We start from the raw sequence: 22,817 nt of genomic DNA on the forward strand, positions 1-22,817 counted from the left end.
GAAAAAGTATGTTATAAACACACTTCAGGGGTGATATTTAAAGAGTTTCCTCTCTGTCCCTAATTTTCTATCCTTTTAATGTTCGTAAGGTAAATGTAGGTCTCATCAATGATTCAATGTCCTAATTAGCTCTGATCAAACAGCTGCTTCACTTCTTCCCTTCCATCACACATCCCTCTCTCTCTCTCTTGCTCTCTAACTCTCCCTCTCTTTTATTGTCCGTCTTATCCACTCCACCAATCTACCTGTTGCATAATCCTCGCTGTCTGTCGTGGTCCTTTTGTTGACTAACCCCAGACAGTAACTCAAGGTCAGAGCCACAATGGCTCAAAGGGCAAATAAACTCAACGTTTCATTCTCCTCTTCTGTTCACTCAAATGTCTCTCTCTTTTATCATAATCTCTATCTCTCAAGTGCCATAAATGTTGATGGGGCGATTCCTGTGTTTTTTCACTCATGTTCTTTTTTAACTGGGCCAATTGTGCACCGCCCTATAGGACTCCCAATCACAGCCAGGTGTGATGCAGCCTGGATTCAAACCAGGGACTGCAGTGACGTCTCTTGCACTGAGATGCATTGCCTTAGACCACTGCGCCACTCGGGAGTCTTAATACAGCATTGTAATATTATTGATGCCTTTCTCTCTCCTTGCAGGAGTCACCAGATGCCCAAGCCTCAAAACCAGAAACATGTGGAGACATCAACAGTTGTCATTTTGAATAAATGTTAACATTTATTGATTTTCTTGTGTCTGTGCATGGGTCCTTAAAACACAGCCCATTGTACAAAAAAGTAACTCCGAAGTGAGGCACATCAAGGAGATTAACCTCCAACATTCATAAGCTTGTTCAGTACATGAGGGCAAATTTAGTCATGACAGCCATAGTTTTTTTTATAGACCTGTTTTAAGGTTTTTGTTCCAGCCATTCACTAACACCTCATTCAACAAATTGTGGTCTACATCGAAGGCTTGCACACAGTACAATCCCCTGGTATCTGTATTTTAGAATAAGCTAGCTACCTTTATTAATGTGCAATCATTTTGTTAACTGTTTTGCATATTTTTTATATTGGTCCAGTTGTTTACAGTAAGAGTATAATAATTTAGCCACTAATTTGAACTAGTAACACCAAACCCAATGGTGAAACACAATAGGGGAAGGGAGAGTGACAAGAGAAAATGACAGTATTCACATGCCTTGACTTGTTCCATATTTTGTTGTGTTACAGCCTGAAACTAGGACACCAGGTTAAACTGAGATGTTTTGTCACTGGCTTTCACACAATACCCCATAATGTCAAATGTAATTATGATTTTCGAAATTGTTTACAAATTAATACAACATTAAAGTTCAAATGTCTTGAGTCAATAAGTATTCAACCCCTTTACCATGGCAAGCCTAAATAAGTTCAGGAGTAAAAATGTGCTTAACAAGTCACATAATAAGTTGCATGGATTCACTCTGTGTGCAATAATAGTGTTTAACATGATTTTTGAATGACTAGCTCATCTCTGTATGCCACACATACAGTTATTTGTAAGATCCCTCAGTTGAGCATTGCATTTTAATGCCTGTGATAGGACAAAACTGAGGATGGATCAACAACATTGTAGTTACTCCAAAATCTAACTTAATTGACAGAGTGAAAAGAAAGAAGCCTTTACAGAATACAATTATTCCAAAACATGCATCCTGAATGCAAAAAGACACTAAAATAATACTGCAATTAAATGTGGCAAGCAATTAACTTTTTTTCCCTGAATAAAAACTGTTATGTTTTGGGCAAATCCAATACAACACATTACTGAGTACCACTTTTTATATTTTCAAGCATAGTGGTTATGCTTGTAATCATTAGGGACTGGAGAGTTTTTTTAGGATAAAAAAAAAGTTTAGCAACATGTAGTAGCCTAAACCTAATGCTGTTACATTGTCCTGGGTTAATGGAATATGAATGAGAGTCATCCAATATGCTGTGATAGAAATAAGGCCATGCTCATAAAAAATAAATTGTCCTCCCTCATCTTAAACAGCACTGACCACCACTGATGCTGTCGTACAATTCGATCCAGAGCATCCCATACATGCTCAATGGGTGACATGTCTGCTGAGTATTCAGGCCATGGAAGAACTGGGACATTTTCATCTTCCAGGAATTGTGTACAGATCCTTGTGACATGGGGCTGTGAATTGTCATGCTGAAACATGAGGTGATAGCGGTGGATGAATGGCATGACAATGTGCCTCAATATCTCGTCACAGTATGTCTGTGCATTTAAATTGCCATCGATAAAAATGCAATTGTGTTCGATGTCTGTAGCTTATGCCTTCCCATACCATAACCCCACCGCCACCATGGGGCACTCTGTTCACAATGCTGACATCAGCAAACCACTCACCATACATGCTCATGAAATATGTGACCAACACTTTACATTTATTTTTTTGAATGTTGCAGTAATAGGACCTTGGCCTAGCGTTATGAGCAAGCGAGAGAGAATATTATTTTGATAGCAGGCCTGATCCCAATGACTCGACTGTACCCGCATGGAAAGAAAGAGAACTGCTCATTTTCTAAGAATCTCGATGCTCATTTCAGTTTCCTAATACAGCAGGAAAATGATTTGTGAAAAAATAATCATCAAGTTAAGATCTGACACCTGTAGCAGCGTTGTGACATTTTAAACTGCACAGTCTCAGTTTTGTTATCCACTCCAGCTGGTCTTCACTCAGAGGCTCTAATAAGGTCAGCCGTGAGGTTCCTGTCACTGCGTCTCGGCCTTCAAAGGCGATGCAAGCTGTGTCTGAATGTAAATCAGCTTAAAGCACATCCTAATTTAATTCTCAATTCCGTTATTGTCCAGGTGCCTGGGATTCATCTTTAAGTTCTTTGTGAAAAAGTCAATAAAGTAAAGAAAGATCAGTTGTCTTCAAAAACACTACTACTCCTCCTGAATGTAATTTATTTGAGTAGATTGTTTTAAAAGTATCATGACAAGAATGATTTGCTATTGTCTTTGTGGGATAACTCATTTAGCTCCTTTTATTTGTCAAGTCAAGTGTGTGTGTGTGTGCATTCCAGCACGTCCCTAACAGATGCTCAGCTTCTGAGGTCTTTGGTCACAGCTGTTTCATAGATCAAGAGCCTGTCTAGAATGTGCATGGGGGTGTTACACAAGTGTGTTTTTGTGCATGCTTGCGTATGTTTGTGTGTTTGAGTGAGTAAGTATGTGCGTGGATATGTACGTGCTTGTCTGTACATCCCTGTTTATATAGGCCTATGTGTTCATGTGTGTGTGTGTGTGTGTGTGTGTGTGTGTGTGTGTGTGTGTGTGTGTGTGTGTGTGTGTGTGTGTGTGTGTGTGTGTGTGAGTGTGTGTGTGTGCGCCCACTAGTGACTGTGGTGCTGGCTAGGCTTGTCCTCTTGACTGAGGTGTTGCCAGATCTCGAGCCATGTGAGGGTTCCTGTGTTGATACTGTGCCAGGGTCACAAGTGGGGGTGCTGGGGCTCTTTGATGCTCCGCTGCTTGGGCAGGTGGAGGCCCACATCTCCTAAAGCCTTTTGCATGCTTCCCAGTTGAAAAGGTTGCCACACATATTATGATGACATTTGTTAACTCTTTCGTTCGTCTTGGTGTTCGGCAGGTTTTTTTCTGGCTGTTTGTGCAAACACATTGTTTTCTTGAGGCAAGTCGAATTTCAGTAGCCAAAGTCTACGCCCCTTCATCTGTGATTGGTCAACAGTACTACTCCTAGTTGGACTGGGAACTATGGACGGGGTTCTTCAATGAAGTGTTGTCATTCAATTAGAGAATCTCGCTACTGTATATCGGCAGTCTTTTTACTGTTGTTTTATTTCTTTACCTACCTATTGTTCACCTAATACCTTTTTTGCACTATTGGTTAGTGCCTGCAAGTAAGCATTTTACTGAATCCACTAATTTGAAGGGGTGTCCACATACTTTTGTATATATAGTGTATTACATCCATGCATATTATTATATGACACTGATGTTCAAGATAGTTTGGTTTTATATTCACGTTACGCATTTATAGCTAATTGATAAGTGATATGATGCAATACAATTAGATTAGAAGGCCTCGACTACTTCATCCTAACGTAAGCTTTCCTGTATCTATGGATGACTCCTTAGAACACAGCCCCTTGTACAAAATAAGTCAAGTTTCAAGTTTTATTAGTTTTATTAGTTGTATACACATGGTCCAACAAAATGCTTACTTGCAGGTTCCTTCTCGACAATGCAACAAAAATAAGAAATAATAAAAGATAAGAATACGAACATAAAGTAAATGTCTCTGTAGAATACACCTTTAAGCATCCCCAAGTGAGCGACATCGAGGAGATTAACATTCAATATCTTGTTCAGTACATGAGGGCAAATTTTGTCACGACAGGTTGTTTATACACAGGAGTTTGCAGGGTTTTTTCCCAGTCTTTCACTAACGCCTCATTCAACTAATTGTGGTCTTTGCTGAGCAGGAATAAAAACATGCACAGTGCAGTTCCCTGGGGCAGAATATGCCAACGTCTGTATTTTAGAATGAGCTTCATATGTTACAATGAGCTGACAATTCTGCATGATAGAGAATAATGTGTGGATCTACTTCTAACATAGTGATGTTGCACACTGCTGAATAAACTCCTGGGATAGGGTGATTTACCTTGTGGGAGGGAGGATCCAAAATTCTGTCTGGGTGATGGGGTAGGATGTGCTTAAACCTGAGGAGAACAGAGAAGAAACCTAACGTCATGGGAGGAGACATTTACTTCACTGCAAAAAAATAATGTTTTTGTTCATGTGCGATGGTTTTGTAAACAGCTTTGCATATTCATAGGCTTGATCAAGTTGTCACCGATTTACATTTTAATTGATCGTTTCATTATTCAAAATGTTTTCTTTATATGTGATGGTGAAACACAAGGGGAGGGGAAGTGACAGATGTTAGCTAACGTTAGGTAAATAGACAATGCATGCATTTATTGACTGATCATGTAAGAATACACAAGTAACTTGGTTTGCTAGCACACCTAGATTAAACAGAACACAGCTAGCTGCCTTTTCTACATTTTTAATCAGATGTTGTTAAAATGACTTACCTCTAAACCAGTTACCATTGTGTCCTGCCAAACCAATGCCATAGAGTGAAATGAAGGCATCAGTTGCCATCTGCCCCTGAAAACAAATAGAAAAAAAAGATTTGCTACAATCATCATTAGCTGGCGAGCAAGTTTACCAATTCAGGATTAAGAAACTGTCTGGGTAAAGAGCAATGACTCAACATTTGAATTCATTTGAAAGAAATTAGTTGAACATTTTAACATAATTTGGTGAATAAAATAAACATAATACTTACATTTTACAAAGTTATTCCTTAATCCTCTGGAACATTTTCTCTGAAGTGGGAATTTTCCCTGTGTCGCAATTTGTTATGGGATAGCCTCCCCAGTGAAGAGAATGAAAAAGTATGCACCCATGCACGCTTTGTTTTCCAGACCTCCCAAGTATGCTTATAGAACTTCCGGTACATACTCGCTATAATATGCTCTAGATAGAACACAAGTATGCATTTTGGAACATTACGTAGTCTTCATGCAAATTTTTTGTTAGATGGCAAATTTTTTGCAAACATATTTTAAGGGAGTATGCAAGGCACAGATGTTTGCTTCGCTTAGCCGAGTTCTGCTACAAGCAAACTGAACCTAGTATGTGGGCGCAGTCAGGCCTGCTGTCAGACAGGACACTAGTAGGTCTTAATGATGTGACACTATATACAGGGTCAAGAGTTTTCCTGACAGTGTAATCTGACCAGGAAAAACTCTGTGCTCTAAAAGATGCCCCTAGCCCAGAGCAAGGGCTCAGAGTTTTACCTGGTCAGGTAAGTGGTTGATACAATTATACAAGTGTGTGTGTGCGCGCACGCGCGTGTGTGTATGCATGTATACATGTGTGTCTTTGCACCCTGGCTCAAGGACACAAGTGTAGCATCTGGTATATGGGCGTTTGGCTGGCCCTCATGATCGCTGGCTCATTCTGCATTTTAAAACAACTGAGGCCATCAGCAATACTGATGGGTAACAAGGCCAGATTGTGTGTTTTAGAAAGAGGCAGAAAGAGAGAGAGAGATGTCAGTCAAATCACTGTGTTCTAATCTAACATGAGCCTCCGAACTCACTCCATAATTTTCCCCAGCAGCACCCTCCGGCCTCTGTTTATCTGCCCTCATTTCCATTGGTCTGTATTTCCCGCTGTTCCCTGAATACACTGCTGTGTTTTCCCTTGCTGTGTGAAGTTTAGTGCACATTTGGCGATGGCAAGGGTTTGATCGTCAGAAAGGTAGAGAACGTCTTTGAATACTAAAACGTAGACACGTGTGGGTGCGTGCGGGTGTGTGTCCATGAGAGGAAGAGAGAGAGAGAGAGAGAGAGAGAGAGAGAGAGAGAGAGAGAGAGAGAGAGAGAGAGAGAGAGAGTACACCATAGGACACAGACTACTATCTCTGGTATACATGGCCCCCTATCCACATAGATATTTAATTTCTCCCTGTGATATTATCAGTTTTAGCATGTCAATGTGGGATGCATGCCAGCAAAGACACTACACAACACTAAACAATACATTATTTGCACTATACTACAACTGGCTATCAGTGGAGCCTTGTCTGGCAGCGAAACAGATCATTCAGCCTCATTTACTGCCTTTAAAAAAAACATAGCTGATATTGCTGAGTTGCTTAAACAAATGTGGTTTCTACTGACAATTGAGATGTACAAACTATGGCATATGGGGACGACAAGCGGATAAGAGGCAATCCTTAATTTTGATTAAAACATTAATGAGCGAGCTAGGACAGACGTACTCAATATAACTATTTGATCAGTTCTTTTGAAATGTACAGCAACAGAATTCAGAACATGGGCCATTTTTACAGTGTTCAAGTCAGAACCGTAGGGAAAAATAAAGGGGGAAATGATAGTGACAGGTAACGCATAATGATGGTGACAGGTGTGAGTAATGAAGGGCAGCCTGGCACCTTCGAGCGCCAGAGAGGGGGAGTGGGACTGCTGAGGCATGGGCACTGGACAAGCTGGCTGAGGCGTAGACACCTGACGAGCCGGCTGAGACGTGGGAGCCTGACGATCCAGCTGAGGCATGGGAGCCTGAAGGGCCGGCTGAGGCGTGGGAGCCTGACGATCCAGCTGAGGCGTGAGAGCGTGACGATCCTGCTGAGGCATGGGAGCCTGACGGGCCGGCTGAGGCAAGAAGACCTCTTGAGCCAGCTAAGGCGTGGAAGATCGATGAGCTACCTGAGGCACCCCCGTTTCCATCGGCGACGGCACCCGGACCCAACGTCCCCAAACAAAACAAAAAACAAAAACTCTCTGATGCTTCCTTTCGTGGTGTCAGCATTCTGTGAGGATCGACGTTGGAGACGAGAAGCAAGTACATGGATTGAACATTTAATAAACAACGGACATGAAATCGAACAGGAACAGCGTCGGGACAGGGGAAAAATAACCACATCAATGCTGACACAGGGAGCAGACAGATATAGGGGGGTAATCAACAAAATAATGGAGTCCAGGTGAGTCCAATATTGCGCAGCTGCGCCCAATGATGGTGACAGGTGTGTGTAATGATGAGCAGCCTGGCGCCCGAGAGAGAGAGAGAGAGAGAGAGAGAGAGAGAGAGAGAGAGCAGGAGGATGCATGACACATTTAAGCAGACAATGAAATCTCTTACAATATTCAATGATTACATTTCTCAAAAACAGGTTGTGGGCTACATGTGCACCACCAAATCAGAACAGTAGGCAAAATTAAGAGGTGAAAATAGACCAAATTATTAGGGTGAGGCACATGGGCTACTAACAGCCTACTACACAACATACTCTTACTATTACCTTCTTAGCTGCAGTATACATATCTCCCTGGCATATTACATCATTTATGCAGCAGCATATAATACATTTTTAGTCTCACCTTGTTGTGCTGTGCTGACTTGAACGGGAAGGTGGCACGACGGTCCTTTCATGGAATAATTTTGTCATCAGACTTTGTCATCAAAGTCTGGCATTCTCTGAATTTATGGTGCTTTCAAGACAACTGGGAACTCTGGAAAAAAGGGTTGAATCATGATGACGTCAGTGATCTTCAGGTCGTAGCTTTAGAAAGATGCCCGAGTTCCAAATTTACAATTACGAGTTGGATGAAAGTTTAAAATGTATTTTCTCAGCTGTAGCTCATTTTTCCAGAGTTGCCAGTTGTCTTGAACTCACTAAAGTCATATTTTAAAGTTCTGAATTAACAGTTGTTTTGAGCGTGGCACAAATCATGCTTCATTGACAACATGGACAATGTTGAATGTTATTAATTTTAAACTAGGAAAACCCTTAATCTTAGACTTGGGACCACACAGCCATTCCACTGAATAGCAGGCTAATGATTGCTTTGTCATGTTTGCAGTTAGCCACTGATTCCTTCCAAACCACTCATTGTTGAATTTGCGATTTCCAACTTGCTGTGTAATGTTTATGTCCAATGGCCGATGTGCACCGATACGTTTGATCAATAATTTCTCTTCATTAATTCTCTTCATATGACAAGGATTAAAAAGGATTTGCCAGTAGATTGTCAGCTTGATTCATGATGATGACTGCAAGCTAAGAAAGTATGAAAGTAGGATGTTGACAAGTCCAATCAAAGCTACTGTAGATATAACGTGATTTGACATAATTTTATCTGTGGCCAATCACCTTGAGCCTTCTTGGATGGGCACTACTATTATAACTCTATAGCAGCACACAAGGGGCAGGAATTTTAGAGCTCTATCCTTAGACTTGGTGGTGAAGTAGTGTCCCCAGGAATGACAGAACACCGCTCAATGCTCCGTATTTTCTACTGGCTTGCCCCACCATCACGGAAAGTACTGAGCTAGGCTGAAACACCTGCATTTTGGAGCTGCCTTACCCAAGAAAACAAAGACGAGACCATGTTTGTATGCAACTTTTTTAACTCAATGACATATCTATATTTTATTTACATTGTTTGCAAAAATGATATGTGACACATATTAATGCCAAAATAACATGCAAAACAGGCAAGCCCCCCCCCAAAAAAAACAAAATCTAAAAATGTGGGCTCTGCCCCATCTGCCCTGAATGATGGGTCCCCACTGGATATTATCCACTAAACACTACCTTGTTTTACAGGGAAGACGGGCTTGAATTATAAACATTGAGCTTCACTTATATGGCATCTCATCATGAAGTCAGTGTGACAATTTACTGGACATAAATTCATATTTTTGACAGGTTCACATAAAAAACTAACCTCCAGCTTTCTCCCTTTTATATGCCACCTATTTTATTCTTCATCCTATTCATCCCTCTGACATGTTGACAGAGTCATCTTATCATTTATTTGGTTTAACTTCTCACCCTCTCACAGATGGAGATTGAAACATCTGATATGGATGGACAATGACTGACATTTTTGTGCCAGGGTCTGACATCAGACAATGTGTAAAGTAATTCAGTTTTGCACTCGTCACTGACACCCGTTCATATTCAAGGCAGTGTGATTGCTTGTGGGGAGCTCTTAAATACAGGGGGAAATAGAGGAAAATAACCAAATGAAACGGAACATTGTCTGAATACAATATCTGTTGAATAGAGAGGAAAACAGTGGCCATTTTTTCTCAAGTGGACCTGCCATTCTTTCATCTTGTCCTCACATACCCACCCTGGGAGATAGAGAAGGTGGAGGTGGTGTAATATAGTGTTGTACTGTCTGTGAGAGGGAGCAAAATGTTTCAGGAATCACTATTGGGGAGCATTCACCCTTGAGGAATCTCAGGTTGTCCTTGTAACAATACCCATCACACCCCCTCCCTCATATTCCATTCCCCCTCCAACTATAGCGCTCAATCCCCCCTTCTCCACCCGCCTCCCCTTCCCACATGCCTTGCTTTATGCCTGCAGATAGTGACCATATTGGAGAAGGGTTGGATTGGCTGCGCTTCTATGAGCGGCAACCAGCTGCAGTGCATGTGTAATCTATGCGTTTCGTTTGATTGATCCATGTGTGGGATGCTTCATTCTGTGTGGAGACAATGAGCTGAATTCGTCTAGAGAGGGAAAGCGCTAAAAGGTTGAGGAATTAATTGATTTATGAACAGAAAAAGGTCGGTACTAACCTCTCTTTCTTGTCCCATGGAGGATTTCGTACCAATCCCGCGCTAAAGGCGCGAAATTATTCCGGTCACGTCGCGCGCTGAAAGCGGGCTGTCCTGGAGCTTTGGTGCTCTGTGCACGCGAGAGATAGCGCAGCGCGCGGACACCTGCAGTAGAATGTAGCGGGAATTCCCCTCCTAAACCGGCGCAAGGAGGTAAGTAAAAAAAAGTACTAAACCATTTACATTATGTTTATAATTCTATATAGGTTATAGGCTGCCGTTAGCCTTCCGCCATGTTATCCTCTCTCTCTCTCTCTCTCTCTCTCTCTATATATATATATATATATCTATATATATATATATATATATATATATATATATATATATATATATATATATATATATATATATATATATATATATATATATATATATATATATATATATATATACTGCATCTTGAGAGTTCCTTTATCTATTGAAGGATAATTTCAAGAGAAGTTGGAAGAAATTGTTGAATTGAACAATGTTGAATTATGCAACACTAACACACATGTTGCAGTTCAGGCCACATGGCAAGGACGCAGAGTCGGTAGAAGTGTGCGATCAGCCCAGAGGGTCGGGAAGAGACGTCCATAGAGCGTCATTACCAGCTCAGTAACCTAACGTAGCCATGGCAGTAATGGGATGCTTACCAAAGCCTGTCCTGTCGAGGAGTGTCTCTGTCGAATGGTTGTTTTTGGAACGACAAATAAACATAAGTCGCCAAGTGCATAGTTGTTACTGTGTATGCTGTAATAGTACATGGTCTAGTTTTTTTGTATGCTTCATTGTGGCAAGTAGGATAAATGTTAGACTACTATAGAGGCATATTGTCATTGAAAACACCACTGACTGTCACATAGCAGGGGTATTTAAAAAAATAATAATCGTAAATTCATTCCATGAATGCATTTTGTTTAAGTTTGTCCCAGACAGGCAAAATGAAGGAAGATGAGAGAAGAGCCATGTTACAGCATAGATTAGATGGACTAGTAGCACTCAGTCTAAAGAGTTCTTTAGGTAGTCAGTTGCACTACTGTAGTAAAACAGCTTTGTTTTCATGCAGTCTGCATCCATTTATCACCTAAATGTGTAGAGTACTATCAGACAATCACACGTCCATATTATATCCCTGCCCTATAGGCTGCCTACTATACAGCCTTAATCAAAAGTTTAGACACACCTACACATTCCAGTTTTTTTTTTGGGGGGGGGGAGTATTTTTTATTTTTTCTAAATTCTTGAATAATAGTGAATACATAACACATAACACATGGAATCATGTGGAAAACAGAAAGTGTTAAACAAATAAAAATATATTTTATATTTGAAAGTCTTTAAAGTAGCCACCCTTTGCATGATGACAGCTTTGCACACTCTTGGCATTCTCTCAACCAGCTTCATGAGATAGTCATCTGGAATGCATTTCAATTAACCTGTTGAGTGTAGGGGGCAGTATTTTGATGTTTGCATGAAAAATGTAGCCAGATGAAACTGCCTATTTCTCAGGCCCAGAATCTAGAATATGCATGAAATTTTCCAAAACTGTCAAAATATTGTCTGTGAGTATAACAGAACTGATATTGCAGGCGAAAACCTGAGGGAAATCCAACAAGGAAGTGCCTAAGAGAAACAAATCTCCCTGTTCCATTGCATTCCTTCCCTCCATTTAAAGGGATATAAACCAGATTCCTTTCTCTATGGCTTCCATATGGTGTGAACAGTCTTTAGACATAGTTTCAGGCTTTTATTCTGAAAAATGAGCGAGAACGGTCACATCACGTCAGTGGATTGCTGGGTGCCAGCAGAGTTTTGCAAGCGCAACAGCTTGGAGCAGACAATTTCTCTCTCCTAATGAAAAAGCTACGGTCCGGTTGAAATATTATTGATTATTTATTGTAAAAATAAGGATTGATTATAAAAAAAAACTTTACGGATACTATTTGGAATTTTCGTCTGCCCCGTCGTGACCGCTCAAGCCTGTGGATTTCTGAACAAAATGCGCCAACCAAATGGAGGTATTTTGGATATAAAATAACCTTTATGGAACAAAATGAACATTTATTGTGTAACTGGGTGTCTCATGAGTGCAAACATCCGAAGTTCATCAAAGGTAAGCAATTAATTTTATTGCCTTTCTGACTTTCGTGACCAATCTACTTTGCTGCTAGATGTTTGTGATGTTTTGTCTGCTGAGAGCGATCTCCTAACGCTTGGATAGATTTTGCTGTAAAGCATTTTTGAAATTTGACACACCGGGTGGATTAACAACAAGCTACGCTGTGTTTTGCTATATTGCACTTTTGATTTCATGAAAATTAAATATTCTTAGTAAATTAATGCTCTGCAATTCAGAGGATGTTGACGCTAACGGGATGGGTGCGCCAAGAAGTTAACAGGTGTGCCTTGTTCAAAGTTAATTTGTGGAATTTCTTTCCTTCTTAATGCGTTTGAGCCAATCAGTTGTGTTGTGGGTGTTAAGGGTGTTACAGTGCCTTGCGAAAGTATTCGGCCCCCTTGAACTTTGCGACCTTTAGCCACACTTCAGGCTTCAAACAAAGATATAAAACTGTATTTTTTTGTGAAGAATCAACAACAAGTGGGACACAATCGTGAAGTGGAACGACATTTATTGGATATTTCAAACTTTTTTAAAAAATCAAAAACTGAAAAATTGGGCATGCAAAATTATTCAGCCCCCTTAAGTTAATACTTTGTAGCGCCACCTTTTGCTGCGATTACAGCTGTAAGTCGCTTGGTGTATGTCTCTATCAGTTTTGCACATCGAGAGACTGACATTTTTTCCCATTCCTCCTTGCAAAACAGCTCTAGCTCAGTGAGGTTGGATGGAGAGCATTTGTGAACAGCAGTTTTCAGTTCTTTCCACAGATTCTCGATTGGATTCAGGTCTGGACTTTGACTTGGCCATTCTAACACCTGGATATGTTTATTTTTGAACCATTCCATTGTAGAGTTTGCTTTATGTTTTGGATCATTGTCTTGTTGGAAGACAAATCTCCGTCCCAGTCTCAGGTCTTTTGCAGACTCCATCAGGTTTTCATCCAGAATGGTCCTGTATTTGGCTCCATCCATCTTCCCATCAATTTTAACCATCTTCCCTGTCCCTGCTGAGGAAAAGCAGGCCCAAACCATGATGCTGCCACCACCATGTTTGACAGTGGGGATGGTGTGTTCAGGGTGATGAGCTGTGTTGCTTTTACGCCAAACATAACGTTTTGCATTGTTGCCAAAAAATTCAATTTTGGTTTCATCTGACCAGAGCACCTTCTTCCACATGTTTGGTGTGTCTCCCAGGTGGCTTGTGGCAAACTTTAAACAACACTTTTTATGGATATCTTTAAGAAATGGCTTTCTTCTTGCCACTCTTCCATAAAGGCCAGATTTGTGCAATATACGACTGATTGTTGTCCTATGGACAGAGTCTCCCACCTTAGCTGTAGATCTCTGCAGTTCATCCAGAGTGATCATGGGCCTCTTGGCTGCATCTCTGATCAGTCTTCTCCTTGTATGAACTGAAAGTTTAGAGGGACGGCCAGGTCTTGGTAGATTTGCAGTGGTCTGGTACTCCTTCCATTTCAATATTATCGCTTGCACAGTGCTCCTTGGGAAGTTTAAAGCTTGGGAAATCTTTTTGTATCCAAATCCAACTTTAAACTTCTTCACAACAGTATCTAGGACCTGCCTGGTGTGTTCCTTGTTCTTCATGATGCTCTCTGCGCTTTTAACGGACCTCTGAGACTATCACAGTGCAGGTGCATTTATACGGAGACTTGATTACACACAGGTGGATTGTATTTATCATCATTAGTCATTTAGGTCAACATTGGATCATTCAGAGATCCTCACTGAACTTCTGGAGAGAGTTTGCTGCACTGAAAGTAAAGGGGCTGAATAATTTTGCACGCCCAATTTTTCAGTTTTTGATTTGTTAAAAAGTTTGAAATATCCAATAAATGTCGTTCCACTTCATGATTGTGTCCCACTTGTTGTTGATTCTTCACAAAAAATACAGTTTTATATCTTTATGTTTGAAGCCTGAAATGTGGCAAAAGGTCGCAAAGTTCAAGGGGGCCGAATACTTTCGCAAGGCACTGTATACAGAAGATAGCCCTATTTGGTAAAAGACCAAGTCCATATTATGGCAAGAACAGCTCAAATAAGCAAAGAGAAACGACAGTCCATCATTACTTTAACCTCTAGCGTCGAACAATCCCGTATCCGGGAGCGTAATCATAGCCTCAAGCTCATTAGCATAACGCAACGTTAACTATTCATGAAAATCGCAAATAAAATGAAATAAATATATTGGCTCACAAGCTTAGCCTTTTGTTAACAACACTGTCATCTCAGATTTTCAAAATATGCTTTTCAACCATAGCTACACAAGCATTTGTGTAAGAGTATTGATAGCTAGCATAGCATTAAACCTAGCATTCAGCAGGCAACATTTTCACAAAAACAAGCAAAGCATTCAAATAAAATAATTTACCTTTGAAAACTTCAGATGTTTTCAATGAGGAGACCCTCAGTTAGATAGCAAATGTTCAGTTTTTCCAAAAAGATTGTTTGTGTAGTAGAAATCGCTCCGTTTTGTTCATCACGTTTGGCTAAGAAAAAAAACGAAAATTCAGTCATTACAACGCCAAACCTTTTTCCAAATTAACTCCATAATATTAACAGAAACATGGCAAATGTTGTTTAGAATCAATCCTCAAGGTGTTTTTCACATATCTATTCAATGATAAATCATTCGTGGCAGTTGCCTTTCTCCTCTGAACCAAATGGAAAAGTGGATGCAGCTGGAATTTCAATAATTTCGACGGAGGACACCAAGCGGACACCTGGTAAATGTAGTCTCTTATGGTCAATCTTCCAATGATATGTCTACAAATACGTCACAATGCTGCAGACACATTGGGGAAACGACAGAAAGTGTATGCTCATTCCTGGCGCATTCACAGCCATATAAGGAGACATTGGAACACATTGGAACACAAATCTGGGGCATTTCATGTATGAAATTTCATCTTGGTTTCGCCTGTAGCATTAGTTCTGTGGCACTCACAGACACTATCTTTGCAGTTTTGGAAACGTCAGAGTGTTTTCTTTCCAAAGCTGTCAATTATATGCATAGTCGAGCATCTTGTCGTGACAAAATATCTTGTTTAAAACGGGAACGTTTTTTTATCCAAAAATTAAAAGAGCGCCCCCTACATCGAAGAAGTTAAGACATGAAGGTCAGTCAATCTGGAAAATGTCAAGAACTTGTGCAGTCGCAAAAGCCATCAAGCGCTATGATGAAACTGGCTCTCATGAGGACCTCCACAGGAAAGGAAGACCCAGAGTTACCTCTGTTGCATAGGATAAGTTCATTAACTGCACCTCAGAATGCAGCCCAAATAAATGCTTCACAGAGTTCAAGTAACATACATATCTCAACATCAACTGTTCAGAGGGGACTGCGTGAATCAGTCCTTCATGGTCTAATTGCTGCAAAGAAACCGCTATTAAATACACCAATAAGAAGAAGAGACTTGCTTGGGCCAAAAAACACGAGCAATGGACTGGACCGTGAAAATATGTACTTTGATCTGGTGAGTCCAAATATGAGATTTTTGGTTCCAACTGCCATGTCTTTGTGAGACGCAGAGTAGGTGAACGGATGATCTCAGCATGTGTGGTTCCCACTGTGAAGCATGGAGGAGGAGGAGGTGTGATGGTGTGGGGGTGCTTTGCTGGTGACACTGTCTTTGATTCATTTAGAATTCAAGGCACAATTAACCAGCATGGCGAGCCATCCCATCTGGTTTGTGCTTAGTGGGACTATCATTTGTTTTTCAACAGAAAAATTACACAACAAACCTCCAGGCTGTGTAAGGGCTATTTGACCAAGGAGGGTGATGGAGTGCTGCATCAGATGACTGGGCTTCCACAATCACCCAACCTCAACCCAATTGAGATTGTTTGGGATAAGTTGGCCGGCAGAGTGAAGGACAAGCAGCCAACAAGTGCTCAGCATATGTGGGAACTATTTAAACTGTTGGAAAAGCATTCCAGGCGAAGCTGGTTGAGAGAATGCTGGGAGTGTGCAAAGCTGTCCTCAAAGCAAAGGGTGCATACTTTTAAAATCTAAAATATATTTTGATTTGTTTAATACTTTTTTGGTTACTACCTGATTCCATATGTGTTATTTCATAGTTTTGATGTCGTCACTATTAAGCTGCAATGTAGAAAATAGTCAAAATAAAGAAAACCTCTTGAAGGAGTAGGTGTGTCCAAACTTTGGACTAGCACTGTATGTATGTGTTTATATAGGCCTAAGCTACTATATGAACTTCTATAGCATCTGAGTGTTTTGTTTCAGAACTATTTTATGGATTACTAGATTAAAGTATCTCTATAACCGATAGGCCTACTGTTATCAAAGAGGCTGTGTAGTCACACAGTATTTTACATTGCCTGTGTATTTGAATGCAATCAGTTGTGTGTTATAGGAGCTGCTTTTCTCCTCATTCCTATTGTTGCTTGGGGAGTCCCTGTTGTGAAACCCAAAGGGATTGTCTCAAAAAAACAATTCCCATTCCACTCACATTTTTTGTGGCTCCCCCCTCTTGACGGCAGAGAGAAAAACGTGAGTTTTAATGTTCATTTTCTGCAATTCTACACATTTAGCCATGGGGCAGGCATAGAGAATATGTTGCAGGTTTTTTGCAGTTCTACACATTTTTCCATGGGGCAGAGATATTGTTTTAAAGCTTATTTCCTGTTATTCTACACATTTTGTCATGACTTATGTCATGGAATGATATCTGAGTGGGAGTGACTTGCAAAATCAATGGGGGCCCCCTGGAGGTCAGGGCCCCTGGGCACGCACCCTGTGTGCCTGGTTGGTATTCAGCCATGATAACTATCTAGACTAACTTACACCAATGTAAAAATTGTTAGCTGACATGGCTAATTGAGTGACTGTCAGTTACTGACAAAACAAGAGAACTACTGATGCACACCCAAATTTCGAACTTGCACCTTGAGTCTTCTACTATTCTAACTCTCAAAAGTAAGTTGAGACCCCCGCTGACTTTATAAAAATACATTTAAATAACACTTATGACTCTAATGCCGGGAGCCGGCCCTGTGTGTGTGCGTGTGAGAGAGAGTGCGAGCGAGAGAAAGAACGTGTGTGTGCATACAATTTACAATTTTGCACACTAGAGTGTTTGTTTGGTGTTTGTCTTTCTGTGCATGATGTGGTGCACGTGTGTGTATTCATGGAGGATTTGATAGTGGATGTGGTGGGGGAATATATTTTTACAAACGTGTCACTACAGCTAGCTGCTGCAGTAATTGAGTGAAGCTGTCATATTTGATTTCTGTACAATGAGTAAAATATTTGCTCTCTCCTACTGTTGTTCTGTAATGCACTGAATGTTCTGATGTAGAGGTTAATACACTCACTATCCTACGATTTCACAACATCATGAGAGTCACAATTTGCCTGGAAGTCTAGGGACATCAGAAATAAGAAAGGCTAAGAAAGGTTGTTGTTTAAGGCAGTTGTCTACGGTTAAGTCCGGTTCCGGTTAAGTCCGGTTACGGTTAATTTCCGGTTCCGGGTTGGAGCGAGCGGTCGCATCTACACTTCGGTCCGCAGGTAGTATAACTTTTCATTACATTTTCATTACATTTCATTATAGTACAACGGTTTGATTTGTCTAATCTTAGCAATTTCTTCTTAGCTAGCTACATAGCCGTCTTTGTATCAAAGATAATTGCGTAATTATCGTATTTCGTCGTCCTAACGTAGTCTACACTGCTATCTGCCCAGCAGCTAGCTAAGCAGCTAGCTAACGTCCACCGTCCACCAGCACTGTAGAAACTATTACACTCAACTGAACGACTCGATTAGTGTAGTGTTAGCTAGCTACATAGTTGTCTTTGCTGTCTTCGTATCCAAGATAATTGTGTAGTTTAGAGTGTGTAGACTTAGAGTGATTAATTTACCGAGGTTAGCTAGCCAGCTATTTGTCGTCCTTAACGTAGGAGATACTGCTAGCTAGCTAGCCAACAGCTAGCCAACCTCTACCGAATAGAACTTCAACTACCCGGTCAACATTCCGCTTCGCTCCACAGGTAGTATCACATTTTCATTTCACTTCATTACAGTACAACGGTTTGATTTGTTTGATCGTAGCTAGCTAGCTACATAGCCGTCTTTGTATCTAAGACAATTGTGTAGTCTAGAGCGATTTCCTAGGTTTAGCTAGCCAGCTATTGTCGTTCTTTTAACGTAACGTAACGCAATCAACACTGCTAGCTAGCCAGCTAGCCAGCTAGCCCCCGAATAGCAGCACTGTAGAAACTATTACACTCGACGGAACGACTTGATTAGTGTAGTGATTAGTGTAGTGTCAACAACGCAGCCACTGCCAGCTAGCCTACTCCAGCAGTACTGTATCATTTCAATCATTTCAGTCAATAAGATTCTTGCTACGTAAGCTTAACTTTCTGAACATTCGAGACGTGTAGTCCACTTGTCATTCCAATCTCCTTTGCATTAGCGTAGCCTCTTCTGTAGCCTGTCAACTATGTGTCTATCTATCCCTGTTCTCTCCTCTCTGCACAGACCATACAAACGCTCCACACCGCGTGGCCCGCGGCCACCCTAATCTGGTGGTCCCAGCGCGCACGACCCACGTGGAGTTCCAGGTCTCCGGTAGCCTCTGGAACTGCCGATCTGCGGCCAACAAGGCAGAGTTCATCTCAGCCTATGCCTCCCTCCAGTCCCTCGACTTCTTGGCACTGACGGAAACATGGATCACCACAGATAACACTGCTACTCCTACTGCTCTCTCTTCGTCCGTCCACGTGTTCTCGCACACCCCGAGAGCTTCTGGTCAGCGGGGTGGTGGCACCGGGATCCTCATCTCTCCCAAGTGGTCATTCTCTCTTTCTCCCCTTACCCATCTGTCTATCGCCTCCTTTGAATTCCATGCTGTCACAGTTACCAGCCCTTTCAAGCTTAACATCCTTATCATTTATCGCCCTCCAGGTTCCCTCGGAGAGTTCATCAATGAGCTTGATGCCTTGATAAGCTCCTTTCCTGAGGACGGCTCACCTCTCACAGTCCTGGGCGACTTTAACCTCCCCACGTCTACCTTTGACTCATTCCTCTCTGCCTCCTTCTTTCCACTCCTCTCCTCTTTTGACCTCACCCTCTCACCTTCCCCCTACTCACAAGGCAGGCAATACGCTCGACCTCATCTTTACTAGATGCTGTTCTTCCACTAACCTCATTGCAACTCCCCTCCAAGTCTCCGACCACTACCTTGTATCCTTTTCCCTCTCGCTCTCATCCAACACTTCCCACACTGCCCCTACTCGGATGGTATCGCGCCGTCCCAACCTTCGCTCTCTCTCCCCCGCTACTCTCTCCTCTTCCATCCTATCATCTCTTCCCTCTGCTCATACCTTCTCCAACCTATCTCCTGATTCTGCCTCCTCAACCCTCCTCTCTTCCCTTTCTGCATCCTTTGACTCTCTATGTCCCCTATCCTCCAGGCCGGCTCGGTCCTCCCCTCCCGCTCCGTGGCTCGACGACTCATTGCGAGCTCACAGAACAGTGCTCCGGGCAGCCGAGCGGAAATGGAGGAAAACTCGCCTCCCTGCGGACCTGGCATCCTTTCACTCCCTCCTCTCTACATTTTCCTCCTCTGTCTCTGCTGCTAAAGCCACTTTCTACCACTCTAAATTCCAAGCATCTGCCTCTAACCCTAGGAAGCTCTTTGCCACCTTCTCCTCCCTCCTGAATCCTCCCCCCCCTCCTCCCTCTGCAGATGACTTCGTCAACCATTTTGAAAAGAAGGTCGACGACATCCGATCCTCGTTTGCTAAGTCAAACGACACCGCTGGTTCTGCTCACACTGCCCTACCCTGTGCTCTGACCTCTTTCTCCCCTCTCTCTCCAGATGAAATCTCGCTTCTTGTGACGGCCGGCCGCCCAACAACCTGCCCGCTTGACCCTATCCCCTCCTCTCTTCTCCAGACCATTTCCGGAGACCTTCTCCCTTACCTCACCTCGCTCATCAACTCATCCCTGACTGCTGGCTACGTCCCTTCCGTCTTCAAGAGAGCGAGAGTTGCACCCCTTCTGAAAAAACCTACACTCGATCCCTCCGATGTCAACAACTACAGACCAGTATCCCTTCTTTCTTTTCTCTCCAAAACTCTTGAACGTGCCGTCCTTGGCCAGCTCTCCCGCTATCTCTCTCAGTATGACCTTCTTGATCCAAATCAGTCAGGTTTCAAGACTAGTCATTCAACTGAGACTGCTCTTCTCTGTATCACGGAGGCGCTCCGCACTGCTAAAGCTAACTCTCTCTCCTCTGCTCTCATCCTTCTAGACCTATCGGCTGCCTTCGATACTGTGAACCATCAGATCCTCCTCTCCACCCTCTCCGAGTTGGGCATCTCCGGCGCGGCCCACGCTTGGATTGCGTCCTACCTGACAGGTCGCTCCTACCAGGTGGCGTGGGGAGAATCTGTCTCCTCGCCACGCGCTCTCACCACTGGTGTCCCCAGGGCTCTGTTCTAGGCCCTCTCCTATTCTCGCTATACACCAAGTCACTTGGCTCTGTCATAACCTCACATGGTCTCTCCTATCATTGCTATGCAGACGACACACAATTAATCTTCTCCTTTCCCCCTTCTGATGACCAGGTGGCGAATCGCATCTCTGCATGTCTGGCAGACATATCAGTGTGGATGACGGATCACCACCTCAAGCTGAACCTCGGCAAGACGGAGCTGCTCTTCCTCCCGGGGAAGGACTGCCCGTTCCATGATCTCGCCATCACGGTTGACAACTCCATTGTGTCCTCCTCCCAGAGCGCTAAGAACCTTGGCGTGATCCTGGACAACACCCTGTCGTTCTCAACCAACATCATGGCGGTGGCCCGTTCCTGTAGGTTCATGCTCTACAACATCCGCAGAGTATGACCCTGCCTCACACAGGAAGCGGCGCAGGTCCTAATCCAGGCACTTGTCATCTCCCGTCTGGATTACTGCAACTCGCTGTTGGCTGGGCTCCCTGCCTGTGCCATTAAACCCCTACAACTCATCCAGAACGCCGCAGCCCGTCTGGTGTTCAACCTTCCCAAGTTCTCTCACGTCACCCCGCTCCTCCGCTCTCTCCACTGGCTTCCAGTTGAAGCTCGCATCCGCTACAAGACCATGGTGCTTGCCTACGGAGCTGTGAGGGGAACGGCACCGCAGTACCTCCAGGCTCTGATCAGGCCCTACACCCAAACAAGGGCACTGCGTTCATCCACCTCTGGCCTGCTCGCCTCCCTACCACTGAGGAAGTACAGTTCCCGCTCAGCCCAGTCAAAACTGTTCGCTGCTCTGGCCCCCCAATGGTGGAACAAACTCCCTCACAACGCCAGGACAGCGGAGTCAATCACCACCTTCCGGAGACACCTGAAACCCCACCTCTTCAAGGAATACCTAGGATAGGATAAGTATTCCTTCTCACCCCCCTCTTAAATGATTTAGATGCACTATTGTAAAGTGGCTGTTCCACTGGATGTCAGAAGGTGAATTCACCAATTTGTAAGTCGCTCTGGATAAGAGCGTCTGCTAAATGACTTAAATGTAAATGTAAAGTCATTTGTGGTTTTGAATGTGTTCATTGAGTATGTTTTCATCTGTGTTGGTATATCTGATGGGCTTTTGTGTTGTGAATCTGAGGGCCTACAGTACACAGACTCACTGGTTCCAGCTATTTCCTAAGACTGCTGGAGACTATTATTCTTAACAGAGTGGTTGCAGATCCAACTTTTCCTGGACCTTTCTTCCTGCCAACTAATGGTCCAAGAGGTCTCTACAGTACGTATATATATATTTTTGCATAGCTGCTGCTCACTCTGCTGCCGCTTCAATGATCGGACGTCTTGTCCTGTTGTAGTCTACCAACTTCGACATGTTGCACATGATCGATATGTTGTTTAACAAACTTCTTTGTCTGTTGGAACAGTAGGCTAGGCTATTGCAAACATAAGCATGACACAAACAGGCAGTCTAATTAGCAATGTCATGTTCTTTTTTCAGAAGGGAGTACATGCAGCTATTTAGGCAGCATATCAAACACAAGCAAGACACAGACATGCAGTCTAAATAATGATTTAATTACATTTTTTCATCATCATTGCAACATTGGCATGGTAGGGAGCAGAAAAGCAGTCAAAGTAATAGTGTTCTTTTTCAGGATACAATACGGCAGCATAACTATAAAGATTACATCATCGCAAATGTATGTATGTGTGTGTTTAAAAAGCTGATTGTTTTTCCCCAATGCAATGTGTAGACTGCGCCCTGCTTATGCTGCTCCTTAGTTACAACAGACGGAGAAAGTGGCAGCCTTTGTCCTAAATTTCCCTTAGTAATATAAGGCCGAGACATAGGCTACATCATCATGTTGATCAAATTGGTTGAGGGTTCAGAAGAAGGTGAATAAAGAGAGAAACGTGAAGGGGAGGTAGAGCAGCAGATACGTAAAAAC

General features: G+C 42.5%; 1 pseudogene; it reads left to right on the plus strand.

Annotated features, from left to right (window-relative positions):
- Positions 1-10,319: 10,319 nt before the first annotated feature.
- The window catches only part of LOC135541078 (G-protein coupled receptor 22-like), a 39,111-nt pseudogene continuing 26,613 nt past the window's right edge, over positions 10,320-22,817 (plus strand).

This window comes from Oncorhynchus masou, chromosome 6, assembly GCF_036934945.1.
Source record: "Oncorhynchus masou masou isolate Uvic2021 chromosome 6, UVic_Omas_1.1, whole genome shotgun sequence".
Lineage (NCBI taxonomy): Eukaryota > Metazoa > Chordata > Actinopteri > Salmoniformes > Salmonidae > Oncorhynchus > Oncorhynchus masou.